Here is a 27016-nt window from a genome sequence, read left to right as displayed (position 1 = left end):
AAACAGAGGCCTCCCAAATTTTGGGGTGGCTGTGTCTTTTTGATTTTAATTTCCCTAAGCTATAGGACCATAAGTGGAAGTGCCCTAGGCTCTGTTGCTTTGTTTTTTAGATGTTTCAGGAAACACCATACACTTCTCCCGAGTGTCTGTTGGCAATTTACATCCCGCCCATCAGCATAACAAGGCTCCCAGTTCTCCATGGCCTGTCCTGCCTTTCTGGATTTTACACTTTTTTCAGATGGCCCTTTTGACCACGGGGAAGTGAGACTTCATTGTAGTGCAGATTTCCTTTGCAAGCTTGCTTGGTTCGCCGAAAAGGGCGTATGCGTTTTTTCCTGAATATATTCAGGAAAAAACACATATGCCCTTTTTGGCCAAGTGCATCATTGTGGACGTTCTGCCTCTTTTCCTATGCTTTCAATGCAATTCCAGTCTACCTCCTGAAATCGGTTTCCTGCAATTCTGCCCCGCTTTCAAGTCCTCTTGGCAGCCTTACTTCAGTATATTTTTGGACGATAGCTGTCATTTATAACTCTGCAGGTTTGTGAATTACAGTGCCCCTGAGCTCCTTTCTTCAACTCGCTTTCTTGTAACCTGGCCGCAACACCGCAGGATGGCTTCAGGCCCTAATCTGGTTCCGGCACGGCATGCTGAGCCTTTGGTTAATTCCTCTTCCTGGTGGGAAATGAGAGTTAAATTTGCCCGTCCAGACACCTCCAGCTAGTCTCTCATTGGTTCTCGCTATTCCTGTTCATCTTCCACAGAAATTGCAAACTGGGCCAAACAGGAGGTTAAAGGGACTGACTCTCCAAGTCGGGAGAGTGTTAGTAAAGCGTCTGGAATGTTGCACCCGAGTACCAGGGTACGAAAACTGAGACATATTTGAACACGTCTCACGATCACATGGTTGATCATACTCTGGGTTACACATGCATGTTTTAGCTGAAGGAAGAATACCTTAAACCTGGAGAGTTGAGACCCGTGGAATGGGTACCATGCAATATGACTTCAAAGGGTCTTCATTTGCTCACCGAACCTCTCCAATCCTATCACTGCTGCGTTTATGCCCCTGTACACACGCTTGATTCTCTTTTGGAGACATAGCAATCCATAGGTTTTAAGATACTTACCAGTCAGGTACATTCTTAGGCGTTTAATATGCAGTGATGAGTCCATTTCGTTGAGCAAGGAGTAGCTCTTGTCTATTCCATATTTGGCTTAAGGAACTTTATCTGTGCTCATTTCAATCTCTGGTTTTATGCAGCACCCCAACTCACCTTTCCCCTTAAGCAAGCATAAGTTGGTTTTCTAAATTTGAGACCCTGTTCTGTTCTGTAATTCAGTTCCTGTGTAGCCAAGTTTACATTCCGTGTATTACTGATATCTTATGATGTTTCTTTTTCTGTGTGACTTATTTCAGTTAGAATCATCATACCTGAATCCACTCATTGTGCTGCTAAGGGCCTGATGACATAGATTTCATTGCTGAGTGATATTGCTTTGTAAGTAAATACCACAACTTCTTTATCCATTTTTCACTTTCTGCGATGTTGAACTTGTACTGTAAACGAGGTTCTTGTAAACAGAGCCGTCCCAAACTTTGGAGTGGCTGTGTCTTTTTGATTTTAATTTCCCTAAGCTATAGGACCATAAGTGGAAGTGCCCTAGGCTCTGTTGCTTTGTTTTTTAGATGTTTCAGGAAACACCATACACTTCTCCCGAGTGTCTGTTGGCAATTTACATCCCGCCCATCAGCATAACAAGGCTCCCAGTTCTCCATGGCCTGTCCTGCCTTTCTGGATTTTACACTTTTTTCAGATGGCCCTTTTGACCGGGGGGAAGTGAGACTTCATTGTAGTGCAGATTTCCTTTGCAAGCTTGCTTGGTTGGCCAAAAAGGGCGTATGCGTTTTTTCCTGAATATATTCAGGAAAAAATGCATACGCCCTTTTTGGCCAAGTGCATCATTGTGGACGTTCTGCCTCTTTTCCTATGCTTTCAATGCAATTCCAGTCTACCTCCTGAAATCGGTTTCCTGCAATTCTGCCCCGCTTTCAAGTCCTCTTGGCAGCCTTACTTCAGTATATTTTTGGACGATAGCTGTCATTTATAACTCTGCAGGTTTGTGAATTACAGTGCCCCTGAGCTCCTTTCTTCAACTCGCTTTCTTGTAACCTGTCCGCAACACCGCAGGATGGCTTCAGGCCCTAATCTGGTTCCGGCACGGCACGCTGAGCCTTTGGTTAATTCCTCTTCCTGGTGGGAAATGAGAGTTAAATTTGCCCGTCCAGACACCTCCAGCTAGTCTCTCATTGGTTCTCGCTATTCCTGTTCATCTTGCGCAGAAATTGCAAACTGGGCCAAACAGGAGGTTAAAGGCGTTGACTCTCCAAGTGGGGAGAGTGTTAGTAAAGCGTCTGGAATGTTGCACCCGAGTATCAGGGGAGGAAAACTGAGACATATTTGAACACGTCTCCCATTTACACGGTTGATCATACTCTGGGTTCCACATGCATGTTTTAGCTGAAGGAAGAATACCTTAAACCTGGGTAGTTGAAACCCGTGGAATGGGTACAATGCAATATGACTTCAAAGGGTCTTCATTTGCTCACCGAACCTCTCCAATCCTATCACTGCTGCGTTTATGCCCCTGTACACACGCTTGATTCTCTTTTGGAGACATAGCAATCCATAGGTTTTAAGATAATTACTAGTCAGGTACATTCTTAGGCGTTTAATATGAGGTGTTGAGTCCATTTCGTTGAGCAAGGAGTAGCTCTTGTCTATTCCATATTTGGCTTAAGGAACTTTATCTGTGCTCATTTCAATCTCTGGTTTTATGCAGCACCCCAACTCACCTTTACCCTTAAGCAAGCATAAGTTGGTTTTCTAAATTTGAGACCCTGTTCTGTTTTGGAATTCAGTTCCTGTGTAGCCAAGTTTACATTCCGTGTATTAGTGATATCTTATGATGTTTCTTTTTCTGTATGACTTATTTCAGTTAGAATCATCGTACCTGAATCCACTCATTATGCTGCTACGGGCCTGATGACATAGATTTTATTGCTAAGTGATATTGCTTTGTAAGTAAATACCACAAGTTCTTTATCCATTTTTCACTTTCTGCGATGTTGAACTTGTACTGTAAACGAGGTTCTTGTAAACAGAGCCATCCCAAACTTTGGGGTGGCTGTGTCTTTTTGATTTTAATTTCCCTAAGCTATAGGACCATAAGTGGAAGTGCCCTAGGCTCTGTTGCTTTGTTTTTTAGATGTTTCAGGAAACACCATACACTTGTCCCGAGTGTCTGTTGGCAATTTACATCCCGCCCATCAGCATAACAAGGCTCCCAGTTCTCCATGGCCTGTCCTGCCTTTCTGGATTTTACACTTTTTTCAGATGGCCCTTTTGACCGGGGGGAAGTGAGACTTCATTGTAGTGCAGATTTCCTTTGCAAGGTTGGTAGGTTGGCCAAAAAGGGCGTATGCGTTTTTTCCTGAATATATTCAGGGAAAAACGCATACGCACTTTTTGGCCAAGTGCATCATTGTGGACGTTCTGCCTCTTTTCCTATGCTTTCAATGCAATTCCAGTCTACCTCCTGAAATCGGTTTCCTGCAATTCTGCCCCGCTTTCAAGTCCTCTTGGCAGCCTTACTTCAGTATATTTTTGGACGATAGCTGTCATTTATAACTCTGCAGGTTTGTGAATTACAGTGCCCCTGAGCTCCTTTCTTCAACTCGCTTACTTGTGAGCTGGCCGCAACACCGCAGGATGGCTTCAGGCCCTAATCTTGTTCCGGCACGGCACGCTGAGCCTTTGGTTATTTCCTCTTCCTGGTGGGCAATGAGAGTTAAATTTGCCCGTCCAGACACCTCCAGCTAGTCTCTCATTGGTTCTCGCTATTCCTGTTCATCTTCCGCAGAAATTGCAAACTGGGCCAAACAGGAGGTTAAAGGCGTTGACTCTCCAAGTGGGGAGAGTGTTAGTAAAGCGTCTGGAATGTTACACCCGAGTACCAGGGAAGGAAAACTGAGATATATTTGAACACGTCTCCCGTTCACACAGTTGATCATACTCTGGGTTCCACATGCATGTTTTACCTGAAAGAAGAATACCTTAAACCTGCAGAGTTGAGACCCGTGGAATGGGTACCATGCAATATGACTTCAAAGGGTCTTCATTTGCTCACCGAACCTCTCCAATCCTATCACTGCTGCGTTTATGCCCCTGTACACACGCTTGATTCTCTTTTGGAGACATAGCAATCCATAGGTTTTAAGATAATTACTAGTCAGGTACATTCTTAGGCGTTTAATATGGGGTGTTGAGTCCATTTCGTTGAGCAAGGAGTAGCTCTTGTCTATTCCATATTTGGCTTAAGGAACTTTATCTGTGCTCATTTCAATCTCTGGTTTTATGCAGCACCCCAACTCACCTTTCCCCTTAAGCAAGCATAAGTTGGTTTTCTAAATTTGAGACCCTGTTCTGTTTTGGAATTCAGTTCCTGTGTAGCCAAGTTTACATTCCGTGTATTAGTGATATCTTATGATGTTTCTTTTTCTGTGTGACTTATTTCAGTTAGAATCATCGTACCTGAATCCACTCATTATGCTGCTACGGGCCTGATGACATAGATTTCATTGCTGAGTGATACTGCATTGTACGTAAGTACCACAAGTTCTTTATCCATTTTTCATTTTCTGTGATACTGAACTTGTACGGTAAACGAGGTTCTTGTAAACAGAGGCCTCCCAAATTTTGGGGTGGCTGTGTCTTTTTGATTTTAATTTCCCTAAGCTATAGGACCATAAGTGGAAGTGCCCTAGGCTCTGTTGCTTTGTTTTTTAGATGTTTCAGGAAACACCATACACTTCTCCCGAGTGTCTGTTGGCAATTTACATCCCGCCCATCAGCATAACAAGGCTCCCAGTTCTCCATGGCCTGTCCTGCCTTTCTGGATTTTACACTTTTTTCAGATGGCCCTTTTGACCAGGGGGAAGTGAGACTTCATTGTAGTGCAGATTTCCTTTGCAAGCTTGCTTGGTTCGCCGAAAAGGGCGTATGCGTTTTTTCCTGAATATATTCAGGAAAAAACACATATGCCCTTTTTGGCCAAGTGCATCATTGTGGACGTTCTGCCTCTTTTCCTATGCTTTCAATGCAATTCCAGTCTACCTCCTGAAATCGGTTTCCTGCAATTCTGCCCCGCTTTCAAGTCCTCTTGGCAGCCTTACTTCAGTATATTTTTGGACGATAGCTGTCATTTATAACTCTGCAGGTTTGTGAATTACAGTGCCCCTGAGCTCCTTTCTTCAACTCGCTTTCTTGTAACCTGGCCGCAACACCACAGGATGGCTTCAGGCCCTAATCTGGTTCCGGCACGGCATGCTGAGCCTTTGGTTAATTCCTCTTCCTGGTGGGAAATGAGAGTTAAATTTGCCCGTCCAGACACCTCCAGCTAGTCTCTCATTGGTTCTCGCTATTCCTGTTCATCTTCCACAGAAATTGCAAACTGCGCCAAACAGGAGGTTAAAGGGACTGACTCTCCAAGTCGGGAGAGTGTTAGTAAAGCGTCTGGAATGTTGCACCCGAGTACCAGGGTACGAAAACTGAGACATATTTGAACACGTCTCACGATCACATGGTTGATCATACTCTGGGTTACACATGCATGTTTTAGCTGAAGGAAGAATACCTTAAACCTGGAGAGTTGAGACCCGTGGAATGGGTACCATGCAATATGACTTCAAAGGGTCTTCATTTGCTCACCGAACCTCTCCAATCCTATCACTGCTGCGTTTATGCCCCTGTACACACGCTTGATTCTCTTTTGGAGACATAGCAATCCATAGGTTTTAAGATACTTACCAGTCAGGTACATTCTTAGGCGTTTAATATGCAGTGATGAGTCCATTTCATTGAGCAAGGAGTAGCTCTTGTCTATTCCATATTTGGCTTAAGGAACTTTATCTGTGCTCATTTCAATCTCTGGTTTTATGCAGCACCCCAACTCACCTTTCCCCTTAAGCAAGCATAAGTTGGTTTTCTAAATTTGAGACCCTGTTCTGTTCTGTAATTCAGTTCCTGTGTAGCCAAGTTTACATTCCGTGTATTACTGATATCTTATGATGTTTCTTTTTCTGTGTGACTTATTTCAGTTAGAATCATCATACCTGAATCCACTCATTGTGCTGCTAAGGGCCTGATGACATAGATTTCATTGCTGAGTGATATTGCTTTGTAAGTAAATACCACAACTTCTTTATCCATTTTTCACTTTCTGCGATGTTGAACTTGTACTGTAAACGAGGTTCTTGTAAACAGAGCCGTCCCAAACTTTGGAGTGGCTGTGTCTTTTTGATTTTAATTTCCCTAAGCTATAGGACCATAAGTGGAAGTGCCCTAGGCTCTGTTGCTTTGTTTTTTAGATGTTTCAGGAAACACCATACACTTCTCCCGAGTGTCTGTTGGCAATTTACATCCCGCCCATCAGCATAACAAGGCTCCCAGTTCTCCATGGCCTGTCCTGCCTTTCTGGATTTTACACTTTTTTCAGATGGCCCTTTTGACCGGGGGGAAGTGAGACTTCATTGTAGTGCAGATTTCCTTTGCAAGCTTGCTTGGTTGGCCAAAAAGGGCGTATGCGTTTTTTCCTGAATATATTCAGGAAAAAATGCATACGCCCTTTTTGGCCAAGTGCATCATTGTGGAAGTTCTGCCTCTTTTCCTATGCTTTCAATGCAATTCCAGTCTACCTCCTGAAATCGGTTTCCTGCAATTCTGCCCCGCTTTCAAGTCCTCTTGGCAGCCTTACTTCAGTATATTTTTGGACGATAGCTGTCATTTATAACTCTGCAGGTTTGTGAATTACAGTGCCCCTGAGCTCCTTTCTTCAACTCGCTTTCTTGTAACCTGGCCGCAACACCGCAGGATGGCTTCAGGCCCTAATCTGGTTCCGGCACGGCATGCTGAGCCTTTGGTTAATTCCTCTTCCTGGTGGGAAATGAGAGTTAAATTTGCCCGTCCAGACACCTCCAGCTAGTCTCTCATTGGTTCTCGCTATTCCTGTTCATCTTCCACAGAAATTGCAAACTGGGCCAAACAGGAGGTTAAAGGGACTGACTCTCCAAGTCGGGAGAGTGTTAGTAAAGCGTCTGGAATGTTGCACCCGAGTACCAGGGTACGAAAACTGAGACATATTTGAACACGTCTCACGATCACATGGTTGATCATACTCTGGGTTACACATGCATGTTTTAGCTGAAGGAAGAATACCTTAAACCTGGAGAGTTGAGACCCGTGGAATGGGTACCATGCAATATGACTTCAAAGGGTCTTCATTTGCTCACCGAACCTCTCCAATCCTATCACTGCTGTGTTTATGCCCCTGTACACATGCTTGATTCTCTTTGGGAGACATAGCAATCCATAGGTTTTAAGATACTTACTAGTCAGGTAAATACTTAGGCGTTTAATATGCAGTGTTGAGTCCATTTCGTTGAGCAAGGAGTAGCTCTTGTCTATTCCATATTTGGCTTAAGGAACTTTATCTGTGCTCATTTCAATCTCTGGTTTTATGCAGCACCCCAACTCACCTTTCCCCTTAAGCAAGCATAAGTTGGTTTTCTAAATTTGAGACCCTGTTCTGTTCTGTAATTCAGTTCCTGTGTAGCCAAGTTTACATTCCGTGTATTACTGATATCTTATGACGTTTCTTTTTCTGTGTGACTTATTTCAGTTAGAATCATCGTACCTGAATCCACTCATTGTGCTGCTAAGGGCCTGATGACATAGATTTCATTGCTGAGTGATATTGCTTTGTAAGTAAATACCACAACTTCTTTATCCATTTTTCACTTTCTGCGATGTTGAACTTGTACTGTAAACGAGGTTCTTGTAAACAGAGCCGTTCCAAACTTTGGGGTGGCTGTGTCTTTTTGATTTTAATTTCCCTAAGCTATAGGACCATAAGTGGAAGTGCCCTAGGCTCTGTTGCTTTGTTTTTTAGATGTTTCAGGAAACACCATACACTTGTCCCGAGTGTCTGTTGGCAATTTACATCCCGCCCATCAGCATAACAAGGCTCCCAGTTCTCCATGGCCTGTCCTGCCTTTCTGGATTTTACACTTTTTTCAGATGGCCCTTTTGACCGGGGGGAAGTGAGACTTCATTGTAGTGCAGATTTCCTTTGCAAGCTTGCTTGGTTGGCCAAAAAGGGCGTATGCGTTTTTTCCTGAATATATTCAGGAAAAAACGCATACGCCCTTTTTGGCCAAGTGCATCATTGTGGACGTTCTGCCTCTTTTCCTATGCTTTCAATGCAATTCCAGTCTACCTCCTGAAATCGGTTTCCTGCAATTCTGCCCCGCTTTCAAGTCCTCTTGGCAGCCTTACTTCAGTATATTTTTGGACGATAGCTGTCATTTATAACTCTGCAGGTTTGTGAATTACAGTGCCCCTGAGCTCCTTTCTTCAACTCGCTTTCTTGTGAGCTGGCCGCAACACCGCAGGATGGCTTCAGGCCCTAATCTTGTTCCGGCACGGCACGCTGAGCCTTTGGTTATTTCCTCTTCCTGGTGGGCAATGAGAGTTAAATTTGCCCGTCCAGACACCTCCAGCTAGTCTCTCATTGGTTCTCGCTATTCCTGTTCATCTTCCGCAGAAATTGCAAACTGGGCCAAACAGGAGGTTAAAGGCGTTGACTCTCCAAGTGGGGAGAGTGTTAGTAAAGCGTCTGGAATGTTACACCCGAGTACCAGGGAAGGAAAACTGAGATATATTTGAACACGTCTCCCGTTCACACAGTTGATCATACTCTGGGTTCCACATGCATGTTTTACCTGAAAGAAGAATACCTTAAACCTGCAGAGTTGAGACCCGTGGAATGGGTACCATGCAATATGACTTCAAAGGGTCTTCATTTGCTCACCGAACCTCTCCAATCCTATCACTGCTGCGTTTATGCCCCTGTACACACGCTTGATTCTCTTTGGGAGACATAGCAATCCATAGGTTTTAAGATAATTACTAGTCAGGTACATTCTTAGGCGTTTAATATGGGGTGTTGAGTCCATTTCGTTGAGCAAGGAGTAGCTCTTGTCTATTCCATATTTGGCTTAAGGAACTTTATCTGTGCTCATTTCAATCTCTGGTTTTATGCAGCACCCCAACTCACCTTTCCCCTTAAGCAAGCATAAGTTGGTTTTCTAAATTTGAGACCCTGTTCTGTTTTGGAATTCAGTTCCTGTGTAGCCAAGTTTACATTCCGTGTATTAGTGATATCTTATGATGTTTCTTTTTCTGTGTGACTTATTTCAGTTAGAATCATCGTACCTGAATCCACTCATTATGCTGCTACGGGCCTGATGACATAGATTTCATTGCTGAGTGATACTGCATTGTACGTAAGTACCACAAGTTCTTTATCCATTTTTCACTTTCTGTGATACTGAACTTGTATGGTAAACGAGGTTCTTGTAAACAGAGGCGTCCCAACCTTTGGGGTGGCTGTGTCTTTTTGATTTTAATTTCCCTAAGCTATAGGACCATAAGTGGAAGTGCCCTAGGCTCTGTTGCTTTGTTTTTTAGATGTTTCAGGAAACACCATACACTTCTCCCGAGTGTCTGTTGGCAATTTACATCCCGCCCATCAGCATAACAAGGCTCCCAGTTCTCCATGGCCTGTCCTGCCTTTCTGGATTTTACACTTTTTTCAGATGGCCCTTTTGACCAGGGGGAAGTGAGACTTCATTGTAGTGCAGATTTCCTTTGCAAGCTTGCTTGGTTGGCCGAAAAGGGCGTATGCGTTTTTTCCTGAATATATTCAGGAAAAAACGCATACGCCCTTTTTGGCCAAGTGCATCATTGTGGACGTTCTGCCTCTTTTCCTATGCTTTCAATGCAATTCCAGTCTACCTCCTGAAATCGGTTTCCTGCAATTCTGCCCCGCTTTCAAGTCCTCTTGGCAGCCTTACTTCAGTATATTTTTGGACGATAGCTGTCATTTATAACTCTGCAGGTTTGTGAATTACAGTGCCCCTGAGCTCCTTTCTTCAACTCGCTTTCTTGTAACCTGTCCGCAACACCGCAGGATGGCTTCAGGCCCTAATCTGGTTCCGGCATGGCACGCTGAGCCTTTGGTTAATTCCTCTTCCTGGTGGGAAATGAGAGTTAAATTTGCCCGTCCAGACACCTCCAGCTAGTCTCTCATTGGTTCTCGCTATTCCTGTTCATCTTCCGCAGAAATTGCAAACTGGGCCAAACAGGAGGTTAAAGGGACTGACTCTCCAAGTCGGGAGAGTGTTAGTAAAGCGTCTGGAATGTTGCACCCGAGTACCAGGGTACGAAAACTGAGACATATTTGAACACGTCTCACGATCACATGGTTGATCATACTGTGGGTTACACATGCATGTTTTAGCTGAAGGAAGAATACCTTAAACCTGGAGAGTTGAGACCCGTGGAATGGGTACCATGCAATATGACTTCAAAGGGTCTTCATTTGCTCACCGAACCTCTCCAATCCTATCACTGCTGCGTTTATGCCCCTGTACACATGCTTGATTCTCTTTGGGAGACATAGCAATCCATAGGTTTTAAGATACTTACTAGTCAGGTAAATTCTTAGGCGTTTAATATGCAGTGTTGTGTCCATTTCGTTGAGCAAGGAGTAGCTCTTGTCTATTCCATATTTGGCTTAAGGAACTTTATCTGTGCTCATTTCAATCTCTGGTTTTATGCAGCACCCCAACTCACCTTTACCCTTAAGCAAGCATAAGTTGGTTTTCTAAATTTGAGACCCTGTTCTGTTCTGTAATTCAGTTCCTGTGTAGCCAAGTTTACATTCCGTGTATTACTGATATCTTATGATGTTTCTTTTTCTGTGTGACTTATTTCAGTTAGAATCATCGTACCTGAATCCACTCATTGTGCTGCTAAGGGCCTGATGACATAGATTTCATTGCTGAGTGATATTGCTTTGTAAGTAAATACCACAACTTCTTTATCCATTTTTCACTTTCTGCGATGTTGAACTTGTACTGTAAAGGAGGTTCTTGTAAACAGAGCCGTTCCAAACTTTGGGGTGGCTGTGTCTTTTTGATTTTAATTTCCCTAAGCTATAGGACCATAAGTGGAAGTGCCCTAGGCTCTGTTGCTTTGTTTTTTAGATGTTTCAGGAAACACCATACACTTGTCCCGAGTGTCTGTTGGCAATTTACATCCCGCCCATCAGCATAACAAGGCTCCCAGTTCTCCATGGCCTGTCCTGCCTTTCTGGATTTTACACTTTTTTCAGATGGCCCTTTTGACCGGGGGGAAGTGAGACTTCATTGTAGTGCAGATTTCCTTTGCAAGCTTGCTTGGTTGGCCAAAAAGGGCGTATGCGTTTTTTCCTGAATATATTCAGGAAAAAACGCATACGCCCTTTTTGGCCAAGTGCATCATTGTGGACGTTCTGCCTCTTTTCCTATGCTTTCAATGCAATTCCAGTCTACCTCCTGAAATCGGTTTCCTGCAATTCTGCCCCGCTTTCAAGTCCTCTTGGCAGCCTTACTTCAGTATATTTTTGGACGATAGCTGTCATTTACAACTCTGCAGGTTTGTGAATTACAGTGCTCCTGAGCTCCTTTCTTCAACTCGCTTTCTTCTGACCTGGCCACAACACCACAGGATGGCTTCAGGCCCTAATCTGGTTCCGGCACGGCACGCTGAGCCTTTGGTTAATTCCTCTTCCTGGTGGGAAATGAGAGTTAAATTTGCCCGTCCAGACACCTCCAACTAGTCTCTCATTGCTTCTCGCTGTTCCTGTTCATCTTGCGCAGAAATTGCAAACTGGGCCAAACAGGAGGTTAAAGGCGTTGACTCTCCAAGTGGGGAGAGTGTTAGTAAAGCGTCTGGAATGTTGCACCCGAGTATCAGGGGAGGAAAACTGAGACATATTTGAACACGTCTCCCATTCACACGGTTGATCATACTCTGGGTTCCACATGCATGTTTTAGCTGAAGGAAGAATACCTTAAACCTGGGTAGTTGAAACCCGTGGAATGGGTACAATGCAATATGACTTCAAAGGGTCTTCATTTGCTCACCGAACCTCTCCAATCCTATCACTGCTGCGTTTATGCCCCTGTACACACGCTTGATTCTCTTTTGGAGACATAGCAATCCATAGGTTTTAAGATAATTACTAGTCAGGTACATTCTTAGGCGTTTAATATGAGGTGTTGAGTCCATTTCGTTGAGCAAGGAGTAGCTCTTGTCTATTCCATATTTGGCTTAAGGAACTTTATCTGTGCTCATTTCAATCTCTGGTTTTATGCAGCACCCCAACTCACCTTTACCCTTAAGCAAGCATAAGTTGGTTTTCTAAATTTGAGACCCTGTTCTGTTTTGGAATTCAGTTCCTGTGTAGCCAAGTTTACATTCCGTGTATTAGTGATATCTTATGATGTTTCTTTTTCTGTATGACTTATTTCAGTTAGAATCATCGTACCTGAATCCACTCATTATGCTGCTACGGGCCTGATGACATAGATTTTATTGCTGAGTGATATTGCTTTGTAAGTAAATACCACAAGTTCTTTATCCATTTTTCACTTTCTGCGATGTTGAACTTGTACTGTAAACGAGGTTCTTGTAAACAGAGCCATCCCAAACTTTGGGGTGGCTGTGTCTTTTTGATTTTAATTTCCCTAAGCTATAGGACCATAAGTGGAAGTGCCCTAGGCTCTGTTGCTTTGTTTTTTAGATGTTTCAGGAAACACCATACACTTGTCCCGAGTGTCTGTTGGCAATTTACATCCCGCCCATCAGCATAACAAGGCTCCCAGTTCTCCATGGCCTGTCCTGCCTTTCTGGATTTTACACTTTTTTCAGATGGCCCTTTTGACCGGGGGGAAGTGAGACTTCATTGTAGTGCAGATTTCCTTTGCAAGGTTGGTAGGTTGGCCAAAAAGGGCGTATGCGTTTTTTCCTGAATATATTCAGGGAAAAACGCATACGCACTTTTTGGCCAAGTGCATCATTGTGGACGTTCTGCCTCTTTTCCTATGCTTTCAATGCAATTCCAGTCTACCTCCTGAAATCGGTTTCCTGCAATTCTGCCCCGCTTTCAAGTCCTCTTGGCAGCCTTACTTCAGTATATTTTTGGACGATAGCTGTCATTTATAACTCTGCAGATTTGTGAATTACAGTGCCCCTGAGTTCCTTTCTTCAACTCACTTTATTGTGAGCTGGCCGCAACACCGAAGGATTGTTTCAGGCCCTAATCTGGTTCCGGTCCAGCACGCTGAGCCTTTGGTTAATTCCTCTTCCTGGTGGGAAATGAGAGTTAAATTTGCCCGTCCAGACACCTCCAGCTAGTCTCTCATTGGTTCTCCCTATTCCTGTTCATCTTGCGCAGAAATTGCAAACTGGGCCAAACAGGAGGTTAAAGGCGTTGACTCTCCAAGTGGGGAGAGTGTTAGTAAAGCGTCTGGAATGTTGCACCCGAGTATCAGGGGAGGAAAACTGAGACATATTTGAACACGTCTCCCATTCACACGGTTGATCATACTCTGGGTTCCACATGCATGTTTTAGCTGAAGGAAGAATACCTTAAACCTGGGTAGTTGAAACCCGTGGAATGGGTACCATGCAATATGACTTCAAAGGGTCTTCATTTGCTCACCGAACCTCTCCAATCCTATCACTGCTGCGTTTATGCCCCTGTACACACGCTTGATTCTCTTTTGGAGACATAGCAATCCATAGGTTTTAAGATAATTACTAGTCAGGTACATTCTTAGGCGTTTAATATGGGGTGTTGAGTCCATTTCGTTGAGCAAGGAGTAGCTCTTGTCTATTCCATATTTGGCTTAAGGAACTTTATCTGTGCTCATTTCAATCTCTGGTTTTATGCAGCACCCCAACTCACCTTTCCCCTTAAGCAAGCATAAGTTGGTTTTCTAAATTTGAGACCCTGTTCTGTTTTGGAATTCAGTTCCTGTGTAGCCAAGTTTACATTCCGTGTATTAGTGATATCTTATGATGTTTCTTTTTCTGTATGACTTATTTCAGTTAGAATCATCGTACCTGAATCCACTCATTATGCTGCTACGGGCCTGATGACATAGATTTCATTGCTGAGTGATATTGCTTTGTAAGTAAATACCACAACTTCTTTATCCATTTTTCACTTTCTGCGATGTTGAACTTCTACTGTAAACGAGGTTCTTGTAAACAGAGCCATCCCAAACTTTGGGGTGGCTGTGTCTTTTTGATTTTAATTTCCCTAAGCTATAGGACCATAAGTGGAAGTGCCCTAGGCTCTGTTGCTTTGTTTTTTAGATGTTTCAGGAAACACCATACACTTCTCCCGAGTGTCTGTTGGCAATTTACATCCCGCCCATCAGCATAACAAGGCTCCCAGTTCTCCATGGCCTGTCCTGCCTTTCTGGATTTTACACTTTTTTCAGATGGCCCTTTTGACCGGGGGGAAGTGAGACTTCATTGTAGTGCAGATTTCCTTTGCAAGGTTGCTTGGTTGGCCAAAAAGGGCGTATGCGTTTTTTCCTGAATATATTCAGGGAAAAACGCATACGCACTTTTTGGCCAAGTGCATCATTGTGGACGTTCTGCCTCTTTTCCTATGCTTTCAATGCAATTCCAGTCTACCTCCTGAAATCGGTTTCCTGCAATTCTGCCCCGCTTTCAAGTCCTCTTGGCAGCCTTACTTCAGTATATTTTTGGACGATAGCTGTCATTTATAACTCTGCAGGTTTGTGAATTACAGTGCCCCTGAGCTCCTTTCTTCAACTCGCTTTCTTGTGACCTGTCCGCAACACCGCAGGATGGCTTCAGGCCCTAATCTGGTTCCGGCACCGCACGCTGAGCCTTTGGTTAATTCCTCTTCCTGGTGGGAAATGAGAGTTAAATTTGCCCGTCCAGACACCTCCAGCTAGTCTCTCATTGGTTCTCGCTATTCCTGTTCATCTTCCGCAGAAATTGCAAACTGGGCCAAACAGGAGGTTAAAGGCGCTGACTCTCCAAGTGGGGAGAGTGTTAGTAAAGCGTCTGGAATGTTGCTCCCGAGTACCAGGGAAGGAAAACTGAGACATATTTGAACACGTCTCCCGTTCACACGGTTGATCATACTCTGGGTTCCACATGCATGTTTTAGCTGAAGGAAGAATACCTTAAACCTGGGTAGTTGAAACCCGTGGAATGGGTACCATGCAATATGACTTCAAAGGGTCTTCATTTGCTCACTGAACCTCTCCAATCCTATCACTGCTGCGTTTATGCCCCTGTACACATGCTTGATTCTCTTTCGGAGACATAGCAATCCATAGGTTTTAAGATACTTACTAGTCAGGTACATTCTTAGGCGTTTAATATGCGGTGTTGAGTCCATTTCGTTGAGCAAGGAGTAGCTCTTGTCTATTCCATATTTGGCTTAAGGAACTTTATCTGTGCTCATTTCAATCTCTGGTTTTATGCAGCACCCCAACTCACCTTTCCCCTTAAGCAAGCATAAGTTGGTTTTCTAAATTTGAGACCCTGTTCTGTTCTGTAATTCAGTTCCTGTGTAGCCAAGTTTACATTCCGTGTATTACTGATATCTTATGATGTTTATTTTTCTGTGTGACTTATTTCAGTTAGAATCATCGTACCTGAATCCACTCATTGTGCTGCTAAGGGCCTGATGACATAGATTTCATTGCTGAGTGATATTGCTTTGTAAGTAAATATCACAACTTCTTTATCCATTTTTCACTTTCTGCGATGTTGAACTTGTACTGTAAACGAGGTTCTTGTAAACAGAGCCGTTCCAAACTTTGGGGTGGCTGTGTCTTTTTGATTTTAATTTCCCTAAGCTATAGGACCATAAGTGGAAGTGCCCTAGGCTCTGTTGCTTTGTTTTTTAGATGTTTCAGGAAACACCATACACTTGTCCCGAGTGTCTGTTGGCCATTTACATCCGGCCCATCACCATAACAAGGCTCCCAGTTCTCCATGGCCTGTCCTGCCTTTCTGGATTTTACACTTTTTTCAGATGGCCCTTTTGACCGGGGGGAAGTGAGACTTCATTGTAGTGCAGATTTCCTTTGCAAGCTTGCTTGGTTGGCCAAAAAGGGCGTATGCGTTTTTTCCTGAATATATTCAGGAAAAAACGCATACGCCCTTTTTGGCCAAGTGCATCATTGTGGACGTTCTGCCTCTTTTCCTATGCTTTCAATGCAATTCCAGTCTACCTCCTGAAATCGGTTTCCTGCAATTCTGCCCCGCTTTCAAGTCCTCTTGGCAGCCTTACTTCAGTATATTTTTGGACGATAGCTGTCATTTATAACTCTGCAGATTTGTGAATTACAGTGCCCCTGAGTTCCTTTCTTCAACTCACTTTATTGTGAGCTGGCCGCAACACCGAAGGATTGCTTCAGGCCCTAATCTGGTTCCGGTCCGGCACGCTGAGCCTTTGGTTAATTCCTCTTCCTGGTGGGAAATGAGAGTTAAATTTGCCCGTCCAGACACCTCCAGCTAGTCTCTCATTGGTTCTCCCTATTCCTGTTCATCTTCCGCAGAAATTGCAAACTGGGCCAAACAGGAGGTTAAAGGCGTTGACTCTCCAAGTGGGGAGAGTGTTAGTAAAGCGTCTGGAATGTTGCACCCGAGTACCAGGGGAGGAAAACTGAGACATATTTGAACACGTCTCCCATTCACACGGTTGATCATACTCTGGGTTCCACATGCATGTTTTAGCTGAAGGAAGAATACCTTAAACCTGGGTAGTTGAAACCCGTGGAATGGGTACAATGCAATATGACTTCAAAGGGTCTTCATTTGCTCACCGAACCTCTCCAATCCTATCACTGCTGCCTTTATGCCCCTGTACACACGCTTGATTCTCTTTTGGAGACATAGCAATCCATAGGTTTTAAGATAATTACTAGTCAGGTACATTCTTAGGCGTTTAATATGGGGTGTTGAGTCCATTACGTTGAGCAAGGAGTAGCTCTTGTCTATTCCATATTTGGCTTAAGGAACTTTATCTGTGCTCATTTCAATCTCTGGTTTTATGCAGCACCCCAACTCACCTTTCCCCTTAAGCAAGCATAAGTTGGTTTTCTAAATTTGAGACCCTGTTCTGTTTTGGAATTCAGTTCCTGTGTAGCCAAGATAACATTCCGTGTATTAGAGATATCTTATGATGTTTCTTTTTCTGTATGACTTATTTCAGTTAGAATCATCGTACCTGAATCCACTCATTATGCTGCTACGGGCCTGATGACATAGATTTTATTGCTGAGTGATATTGCTTTGTAAGTAAATACCACAAGTTCTTTATCCATTTTTCACTTTCTGCGATGTTGAACTTGTACTGTAAACGAGGTTCTTGTAAACAGAGCCATCCCAAACTTTGGGGTGGCTGTGTCTTTTTGATTTTAATTTCCCTAAGCTATAGGACCATAAGTGGAAGTGCCCTAGGCTCTGTTGCTTTGTTTTTTAGATGTTTCACGAAACACCATACACTTCTCCCGAGTGTCTGTTGGCAATTTACATCCCGCCCATCAGCATAACAAGGCTCCCAGTTATCCATGGCCTGTCCTGCCTTTCTGGATTTTACACTTTTTTCAGATGGCCCTTTTGACCGGGGGGAAGTGAGACTTCATTGTAGTGCAGATTTCCTTTGCAAGGTTGCTAGGTTGGCCAAAAAGGGCGTATGCGTTTTTTCCTGAATATATTCAGGGAAAAACGCATACGCACTTTTTGGCCAAGTGCATCATTGTGGACGTTCTGCCTCTTTTCCTATGCTTTCAATGCAATTCCAGTCTACCTCCTGAAATCGGTTTCCTGCAATTCTGCCCCGCTTTCAAGTCCTCTTGGCAGCCTTACTTCAGTATATTTTTGGACGATAGCTGTCATTTATAACTCTGCAGATTTGTGAATTACAGTGCCCCTGAGTTCCTTTCTTCAACTCACTTTATTGTGAGCTGGCCGCAACACCGAAGGATTGCTTCAGGCCCTAATCTGGTTCCGGTCCAGCACGCTGAGCCTTTGGTTAATTCCTCTTCCTGGTGGGAAATGAGAGTTAAATTTGCCCGTCCAGACACCTCCAGCTAGTCTCTCATTGGTTCTCGCTATTCCTGTTCATCTTCCGCAGAAATTGCAAACTGGGCCAAACAGGAGGTTAAAGGCGTTGACTCTCCAAGTGGGGAGAGTGTTAGTAAAGCGTCTGGAATGTTGCACCCGAGTATCAGGGGAGGAAAACTGAGACATATTTGAACACGTCTCCCATTCACACGGTTGATCATACTCTGGGTTCCACATGCATGTTTTACCTGAAAGAATACCTTAAACCTGCAGAGTTGAGACCCGTGGAATGGGTACCATGCAATATGACTTCAAAGGGTCTTCATTTGCTCACCGAACCTCTCCAATCCTATCACTGCTGTGTTTATGCCCCTGTACACACGCTTGATTCTCTTTTGGAGACATAGCAATCCATAGGTTTTAAGATACTTACTAGTCAGGTACATTCTTAGGCGTTTAATATGGGGTGTTGAGTCCATTTCGTTGAGCAAGGAGTAGCTCTTGTCTATTCCATATTTGGCTTAAGGAACTTTATCTGTGCTCATTTCAATCTCTGGTTTTATGCAGCACCCCAACTCACCTTTCCCCTTAAGCAAGCATATGTTGGTTTTCTAAATTTGAGACCCTGTTCTGTTCTGTAATTCAGTTCCTCTGTAGCCAAGTTTACATTCCGTGTATTAGTGATATCTTATGATGTTTATTTTTCTGTGTGACTTATTTCAGTTAGAATCATCGTACCTGAATCCACTCATTATGCTGCTACGGGCCTGATGACATAGATTTCATTGCTGAGTGATACTGCATTGTACGTAAGTACCACAAGTTCTTTATCCATTTTTCACTTTCTGTGATACTGAACTTGTACGGTAAACGAGATTCTTGTAAACAGAGGCGTCCCAAACTTTGGGGTGGCTGTGTCTTTTTGATTTTAATTTCCCTAAGCTATAGGACCATAAGTGGAAGTGCCCTAGGCTCTGTTGCTTTGTTTTTTAGATGTTTCAGGAAACACCATACACTTCTCCGGAGTGTCTGTTGGCAATTTACATCCCGCCCAGCAGCATAACAAGGCTCCCAGTTCTCCATGGCCTGTCCTGCCTTTCTGGATTTTACACTTTTTTCAGATGACCCTTTAGACCGGGGGGAAGTGAGACTTCATTGTAGTGCAGATTTCCTTTGCAAGCTTGCTTGGTTGGCCAAAAAGGGCGTATGCGTTTTTTCCTGAATATATTCAGGAAAAAACGCATACGCCCTTTTTGGCCAAGTGCATCATTGTGGACGTTCTGCCTCTTTTCCTATGCTTTCAATGCAATTCCAGTCTACCTCCTGAAATCGGTTTCCTGCAATTCTGCCCCGCTTTCAAGTCCTCTTGGCAGCCTTACTTCAGTATATTTTTGGACGATAGCTGTCATTTATAACTCTGCAGATTTGTGAATTACAGTGCCCCTGAGTTCCTTTCTTCAACTCACTTTATTGTGAGCTGGCCGCAACACCGAAGGATTGCTTCAGGCCCTAATCTGGTTCCGGTCCGGCACGCTGAGCCTTTGGTTAATTCCTCTTCCTGGTGGGAAATGAGAGTTAAATTTGCCCGTCCAGACACCTCCAGCTAGTCTCTCATTGGTTCTCCCTATTCCTGTTCATCTTCCGCAGAAATTGCAAACTGGGCCAAACAGGAGGTTAAAGGCGTTGACTCTCCAAGTGGGGAGAGTGTTAGTAAAGCGTCTGGAATGTTGCACCCGAGTATCAGGGGAGGAAAACTGAGACATATTTGAACACGTCTCCCATTCACACGGTTGATCATACTCTGGGTTCCACATGCATGTTTTAGCTGAAGGAAGAATACCTTAAACCTGGGTAGTTGAAACCCGTGGAAAGGGTACCATGCAATATGACTTCAAAGGGTCTTCATTTGCTCACCGAACCTCTCCAATCCTATCACTGCTGCATTTATGCCCCTGTACACACGCTTGATTCTCTTTGGGAGACATAGCAATCCATAGGTTTTAAGATACTTACTAATCAGGTAAATTCTTAGGCGTTTAATATGCAGTGTTGAGTCCATTTCGTTGAGCAAGGAGTAGCTCTTGTCTATTCCATATTTGGCTTAAGGAACTTTATCTGTGCTCATTTCAATCTCTGGTTTTATGCAGCACCCCAACTCACCTTTACCCTTAAGCAAGCATAAGTTGGTTTTCTAAATTTGAGACCCTGTTCTGTTCTGTAATTCAGTTCCTGTGTAGCCAAGTTTACATTCCGTGTATTACTGATATCTTATGATGTTTCTTTTTCTGTGTGACTTATTTCAGTTAGAATGATCGTACCTGAATCCACTCATTATGCTGCTACGAGGCTGATGACATAGATTTCATTGCTGATTGATACTGCATTGTACGTAAGTACCACAAGTTCTTTATCCATTTTTCACTTTCTGTGATGTTGAACTTGTACGGTAAACGAGGTTCTTGTAAACAGAGGCGTCCCAAACTTTGGGGTGGCTGTGTCTTTTTGATTTTAATTTCCGTAAGCTATAGGACCATAAGTGGAAGTGCCCTAGGCTCTGTTGCTTTGTTTTTTAGATGTTTCAGGAAACACCATACACTTCTCCCGAGTGTCTGTTGGCAATTTACATCCCGCCCATCAGCATAACAAGGCTCCCAGTTCTCCATGGCCTGTCCTGCCTTTCTGGATTTTACACTTTCTTCAGATGGACCTTTTGACCGGGGGGAAGTGAGACTTCATTGTAGTGCAGATTTCCTTTGCAAGCTTGCTTGGTTGGCCAAAAAGGGCGTATGCGTTTTTTCCTGAATATATTCAGGAAAAAACGCATACGCCCTTTTTGGCCAAGTGCATCATTGTGGACGTTCTGCCTCTTTTCCTATGCTTTCAATGCAATTCCAGTCTACCTCCTGAAATCGGTTTCCTGCAATTCTGCCCCACTTTCAAGTCCTCTTGGCAGCCTTACTTCAGTATATTTTTGGACGATAGCTGTCATTTATAACTCTGCAGGTTTGTGAATTACAGTGCCCCTGAGCTCCTTTCTTCAACTCGCTTTCTTGTGAGCTGGCCGCAACACCGCAGGATGGCTTCAGGCCCTAATCTTGTTCCAGCACGGCACGCTGAGCCTTTGGTTATTTCCTTTTCCTGGTGGGCAATGAGAGTTAAATTTGCCCGTCCAGACACCTCCAGCTAGTCTCTCATTGGTTCTCGCTATTCCTGTTCATCTTCCGCAGAAATTGCAAACGGGCCAAACAGGAGGTTAAAGGCGTTGACTCTCCAAGTGGGGAGAGTGTTAGTAAAGCGTCTGGAATGTTGCACCCGAGTACCAGGGAAGGAAAACTGAGACATATTTGAACACGTCTCCTGTTCACACGGTTGATCATACTCTGGGTTCCACATGCATGTTTTAGCTGAAGGAAGAATAGCTTAAACCTGGAGAGTTGAGACCCGTGGAATGGGTACCATGCAATATGACTTCAAAGGGTCTTCATTTGCTCACCGAACCTCTCCAATCCTATCACTGCTGCGTTTATGCCCCTGTACACACGCTTGATTCTCTTTTGGAGACATAGCAATCCATAGGTTTTAAGATACTTACTAGTCAGGTACATTCTTAGGCGTTTAATATGCGGAGTTGAGTCCATTTCGTTGAGCAAGGAGTAGCTCTTGTCTATTCCATATTTGGCTTAAGGAACTTTATCTGTGCTCATTTCAATCTCTGGTTTTATGCAGCACCCCAACTCACCTTTCCCCTTAAGCAAGCATAAGTTGGTTTTCTAAATTTGAGACCCTGTTTTGTTTTGGAATTCAGTTCCTGTGTAGCCAAGTTTACATTCCCTGTATTAGTGATATCTTATGATGTTTCTTTTTCTGTGTGACTTATTTCAGTTAGAATCATCGTACCTGAATCCACTCATTATGCTGCTACGAGGCTGATGACATAGATTTCATTGCTGATTGATACTGCATTGTACGTAAGTACCACAATTTCTTTATCCATTTTTCACTTTCTGTGATGTTGAACTTGTACGGTAAACGAGGTTCTTGTAAACAGAGGCGTCCCAAACTTTGGGGTGGCTGTGTCTTTTTGATTTTAATTTCCGTAAGCTATAGGACCATAAGTGGAAGTGCCCTAGGCTCTGTTGCTTTGTTTTTTAGATGTTTCAGGAAACACCATACACTTCTCCCGAGTGTCTGTTGGCAATTTACATCCCGCCCATCAGCATAACAAGGCTCCCAGTTCTCCATGGCCTGTCCTGCCTTTCTGGATTTTACACTTTCTTCAGATGGACCTTTTGACCGGGGGGAAGTGAGACTTCATTGTAGTGCAGATTTCCTTTGCAAGCTTGCTTGGTTGGCCAAAAAGGGCGTATGCGTTTTTTCCTGAATATATTCAGGAAAAAACGCATACGCCCTTTTTGGCCAAGTGCATCATTGTGGACGTTCTGCCTCTTTTCCTATGCTTTCAATGCAATTCCAGTCTACCTCCTGAAATCGGTTTCCTGCAATTCTGCCCCGCTTTCAAGTCCTCTTGGCAGCCTTACTTCAGTATATTTTTGGACGATAGCTGTCATTTATAACTCTGCAGGTTTGTGAATTACAGTGCTCCTGAGCTCCTTTCTTCAACTCGCTTTCTTGTGAGCTGGCCGCAACACCGCAGGATGGCTTCAGGCCCTAATCTTGTTCCGGCACGGCACGCTGAGCCTTTGGTTATTTCCTCTTCCTGGTGGGCAATGAGAGTTAAATTTGCCCGTCCAGCCACCTCCAGCTAGTCTCTCATTGGTTCTCGCTATTCCTGTTCATCTTCCGCAGAAATTGCAAACTGGGCCAAACAGGAGGTTAAAGGCGTTGACTCTCCAAGTGGGGAGAGTGTTAGTAAAGCGTCTGGAATGTTGCACCCGAGTACCAGGGAAGGAAAACTGAGACATATTTGAACACGTCTCCCGTTCACACGGTTGATCATACTCTGGGTTCCACATGCATGTTTTAGCTGAAGGAAGAATAGCTTAAACCTGGAGAGTTGAGACCCGTGGAATGGGTACCATGCAAAATGACTTCAAAGGGTCTTCATTTGCTCACCGAACCTCTCCAATCCTATCACTGCTGCGTTTATGCCCCTGTACACACGCTTGATTCTCTTTTGGAGACATAGCAATCCATAGGTTTTAAGATACTTACTAGTCAGGTACATTCTTAGGCGTTTAATATGCGGAGTTGAGTCCATTTCGTTGAGCAAGGAGTAGCTCTTGTCTATTCCATATTTGGCTTAAGGAACTTTATCTGTGCTCATTTCAATCTCTGGTTTTATGCAGCACCCCAACTCACCTTTCCCCTTAAGCAAGCATAAGTTGGTTTTCTAAATTTGAGACCCTGTTCTGTTCTGTAATTCAGTTCCTGTGTAGCCAAGTTTACATTCCGTGTATTACTGATATCTTATGATGTTTCTTTTTCTGTGTGACTTATTTCAGTTAGAATCATCGTACCTGAATCCACTCATTGTGCTGCTAAGGGCCTGATGACATAGATTTCATTGCTGAGTGATACTGCATTATACGTAAGTACCACAAGTTCTTTATCCATTTTTCACTTTCTGTGATACTGAACTTGTACGGTAAATGAGGTTCTTGTAAACAGAGGCGCCCAAACTTTGGGGTGGCTGTGTCTTTTTGATTTTAATTTCCCTAAGCTATAGGACCATAAGTGGATGTGCCCTAGGCTCTGTTGCTTTGTTTTTTAGATGTTTCAGGAAACACCATACACTTGTCCCGAGTGTCTGTTGGCAATTTACATCCCGCCCTTCAGCATAACAAGGCTCCCAGTTCTCCATGGCCTGTCCTGCCTTTCTGGATTTTACACTTTTTTCAGATGGCCCTTTTGACCGGGGGGAAGTGAGACTTCATTGTAGTGCAGATTTCCTTTGCAAGCTTGCTTGGTTGGCCAAAAAGGGCGTATGCGTTTTTTCCTGAATATATTCAGGAAAAAACGCATACGCCCTTTTTGGCCAAGTGCATCATTGTGGACGTTCTGCCTCTTTTCCTATGCTTTCAATGCAATTCCAGTCTACCTCCTGAAATCGGTTTCCTGCAATTCTGCCCCGCATTCAAGTCCTCTTGGCAGCCTTACTTCAGTATATTTTTGGACGATAGCTGTCATTTATAACTCTGCAGGTTTGTGAATTACAGTGCCCCTGAGCTCCTTTCTTCAACTCGCTTTCTTGTAACCTGGCCGCAACACCGCAGGATGGCTTCAGACCCTAATCTGGTTCCGGCACGGCATGCTGAGCCTTTGGTAAATTCCTCTTCCTGGTGGGAAATGAGAGTTAAATTTGCCCGTCCAGACACCTCCAGCTAGTCTCTCATTGGTTCTCGCTATTCCTGTTCATCTTCCACAGAAATTGCAAACTGGGCCAAACAGGAGGTTAAAGGGACTGACTCTCCAAGTCGGGAGAGTGTTAGTAAAGCGTCTGGAATGTTGCACCCGAGTACCAGGGTACGAAAACTGAGACATATTTGAGCACGTCTCACGATCACATGGTTGATCATACTCTGGGTTACACATGCATGTTTTAGCTGAAGGAAGAATACCTTAAACCTGGAGAGTTGAGACCCGTGGAATGGGTACCATGCAATATGACTTCAAAGGGTCTTCATTTGCTCACCGAACCTCTCCAATCCTATCACTGCTGTGTTTATGCCCCTGTACACATGCTTGATTCTCTTTGGGAGACATAGCAATCCATAGGTTTTAAGATACTTACTAGTCAGGTAAATTCTTAGGCGTTTAATATGCAGTGTTGAGTCCATTTCGTTGAGCAAGGAGTAGCTCTTGTCTATTCCATATTTGGCTTAAGGAACTTTATCTGTGCTCATTTCAATCTCTGGTTTTATGCAGCACCCCAACTCACCTTTCCCCTTAAGCAAGCATAAGTTGGTTTTCTAAATTTGAGACCCTGTTTTGTTTTGGAATTCAGTTCCTGTGTAGCCAAGTTTACATTCCCTGTATTACTGATATCTTATGATGTTTCTTTTTCTGTGTGACTTATTTCAGTTAGAATCATCGTACCTGAATCCACTCATTGTGCTGCTAAGGGCCTGATGACATAGATTTCATTGCTGAGTGATATTGCTTTGTAAGTAAATACCACAACTTCTTTATCCATTTTTCACTTTCTGCGATGTTGAACTTGTACTGTAAACGAGGTTCTTGTAAACAGAGCCGTTCCAAACTTTGGGGTGCCTGTGTCTTTTTGATTTTAATTTCCCTAAGCTATAGGACCATAAGTGGAAGTGCCCTAGGCTCTGTTGCTTTGTTTTTTAGATGTTTCAGGAAACACCATACACTTGTCCCGAGTGTCTGTTGGCAATTTACATCCCGCCCATCAGCATAACAAGGCTCCCAGTTCTCCATGGCCTGTCCTGCCTTTCTGGATTTTACACTTTTTTCAGATGGCCCTTTTGACCGGGGGGAAGTGAGACTTCATTGTAGTGCAGATTTCCTTTGCAAGCTTGCTTGGTTGGCCAAAAAGGGCGTATGCGTTTTTTCCTGAATATATTCAGGAAAAAACGCATACGCCCTTTTTGGCCAAGTGCATCATTGTGGACGTTCTGCCTCTTTTCCTATGCTTTCAATGCAATTCCAGTCTACCTCCTGAAATCGGTTTCCTGCAATTCTGCCCCGCATTCAAGTCCTCTTGGCAGCCTTACTTCAGTATATTTTTGGACGATAGCTGTCATTTATAACTCTGCAGGTTTGTGAATTACAGTGCCCCTGAGCTCCTTTCTTCAACTCGCTTTCTTGTAACCTGGCCGCAACACCGCAGGATGGCTTCAGACCCTAATCTGGTTCCGGCACGGCATGCTGAGCCTTTGGTAAATTCCTCTTCCTGGTGGGAAATGAGAGTTAAATTTGCCCGTCCAGACACCTCCAGCTAGTCTCTCATTGGTTCTCGCTATTCCTGTTCATCTTCCACAGAAATTGCAAACTGGGCCAAACAGGAGGTTAAAGGGACTGACTCTCCAAGTCGGGAGAGTGTTAGTAAAGCGTCTGGAATGTTGCACCCGAGTACCAGGGTACGAAAACTGAGACATATTTGAGCACGTCTCACGATCACATGGTTGATCATACTCTGGGTTACACATGCATGTTTTAGCTGAAGGAAGAATACCTTAAACCTGGAGAGTTGAGACCCGTGGAATGGGTACCATGCAATATGACTTCAAAGGGTCTTCATTTGCTCACCGAACCTCTCCAATCCTATCACTGCTGTGTTTATGGCCCTGTACACATGCTTGATTCTCTTTGGGAGACATAGCAATCCATAGGTTTTAAGATACTTACTAGTCAGGTAAATTCTTAGGCGTTTAATATGCAGTGTTGAGTCCATTTCGTTGAGCAAGGAGTAGCTCTTGTCTATTCCATATTTGGCTTAAGGAACTTTATCTGTGCTCATTTCAATCTCTGGTTTTATGCAGCACCCCAACTCACCTTTCCCCTTAAGCAAGCATAAGTTGGTTTTCTAAATTTGAGACCCTGTTTTGTTTTGGAATTCAGTTCCTGTGTAGCCAAGTTTACATTCCCTGTATTACTGATATCTTATGATGTTTCTTTTTCTGTGTGACTTATTTCAGTTAGAATCATCGTACCTGAATCCACTCATTGTGCTGCTAAGGGCCTGATGACATAGATTTCATTGCTGAGTGATATTGCTTTGTAAGTAAATACCACAACTTCTTTATCCATTTTTCACTTTCTGCGATGTTGAACTTGTACTGTAAACGAGGTTCTTGTAAACAGAGCCGTTCCAAACTTTGGGGTGCCTGTGTCTTTTTGATTTTAATTTCCCTAAGCTATAGGACCATAAGTGGAAGTGCCCTAGGCTCTGTTGCTTTGTTTTTTAGATGTTTCAGGAAACACCATACACTTGTCCCGAGTGTCTGTTGGCAATTTAC

The sequence above is a fragment of the Pseudorca crassidens genome, unplaced genomic scaffold (assembly GCF_039906515.1).
Source record: "Pseudorca crassidens isolate mPseCra1 unplaced genomic scaffold, mPseCra1.hap1 Scaffold_63, whole genome shotgun sequence".
In the NCBI taxonomy this organism is placed as follows: domain Eukaryota; kingdom Metazoa; phylum Chordata; class Mammalia; order Artiodactyla; family Delphinidae; genus Pseudorca; species Pseudorca crassidens.
This window is presented reverse-complemented; position numbering follows the sequence as displayed.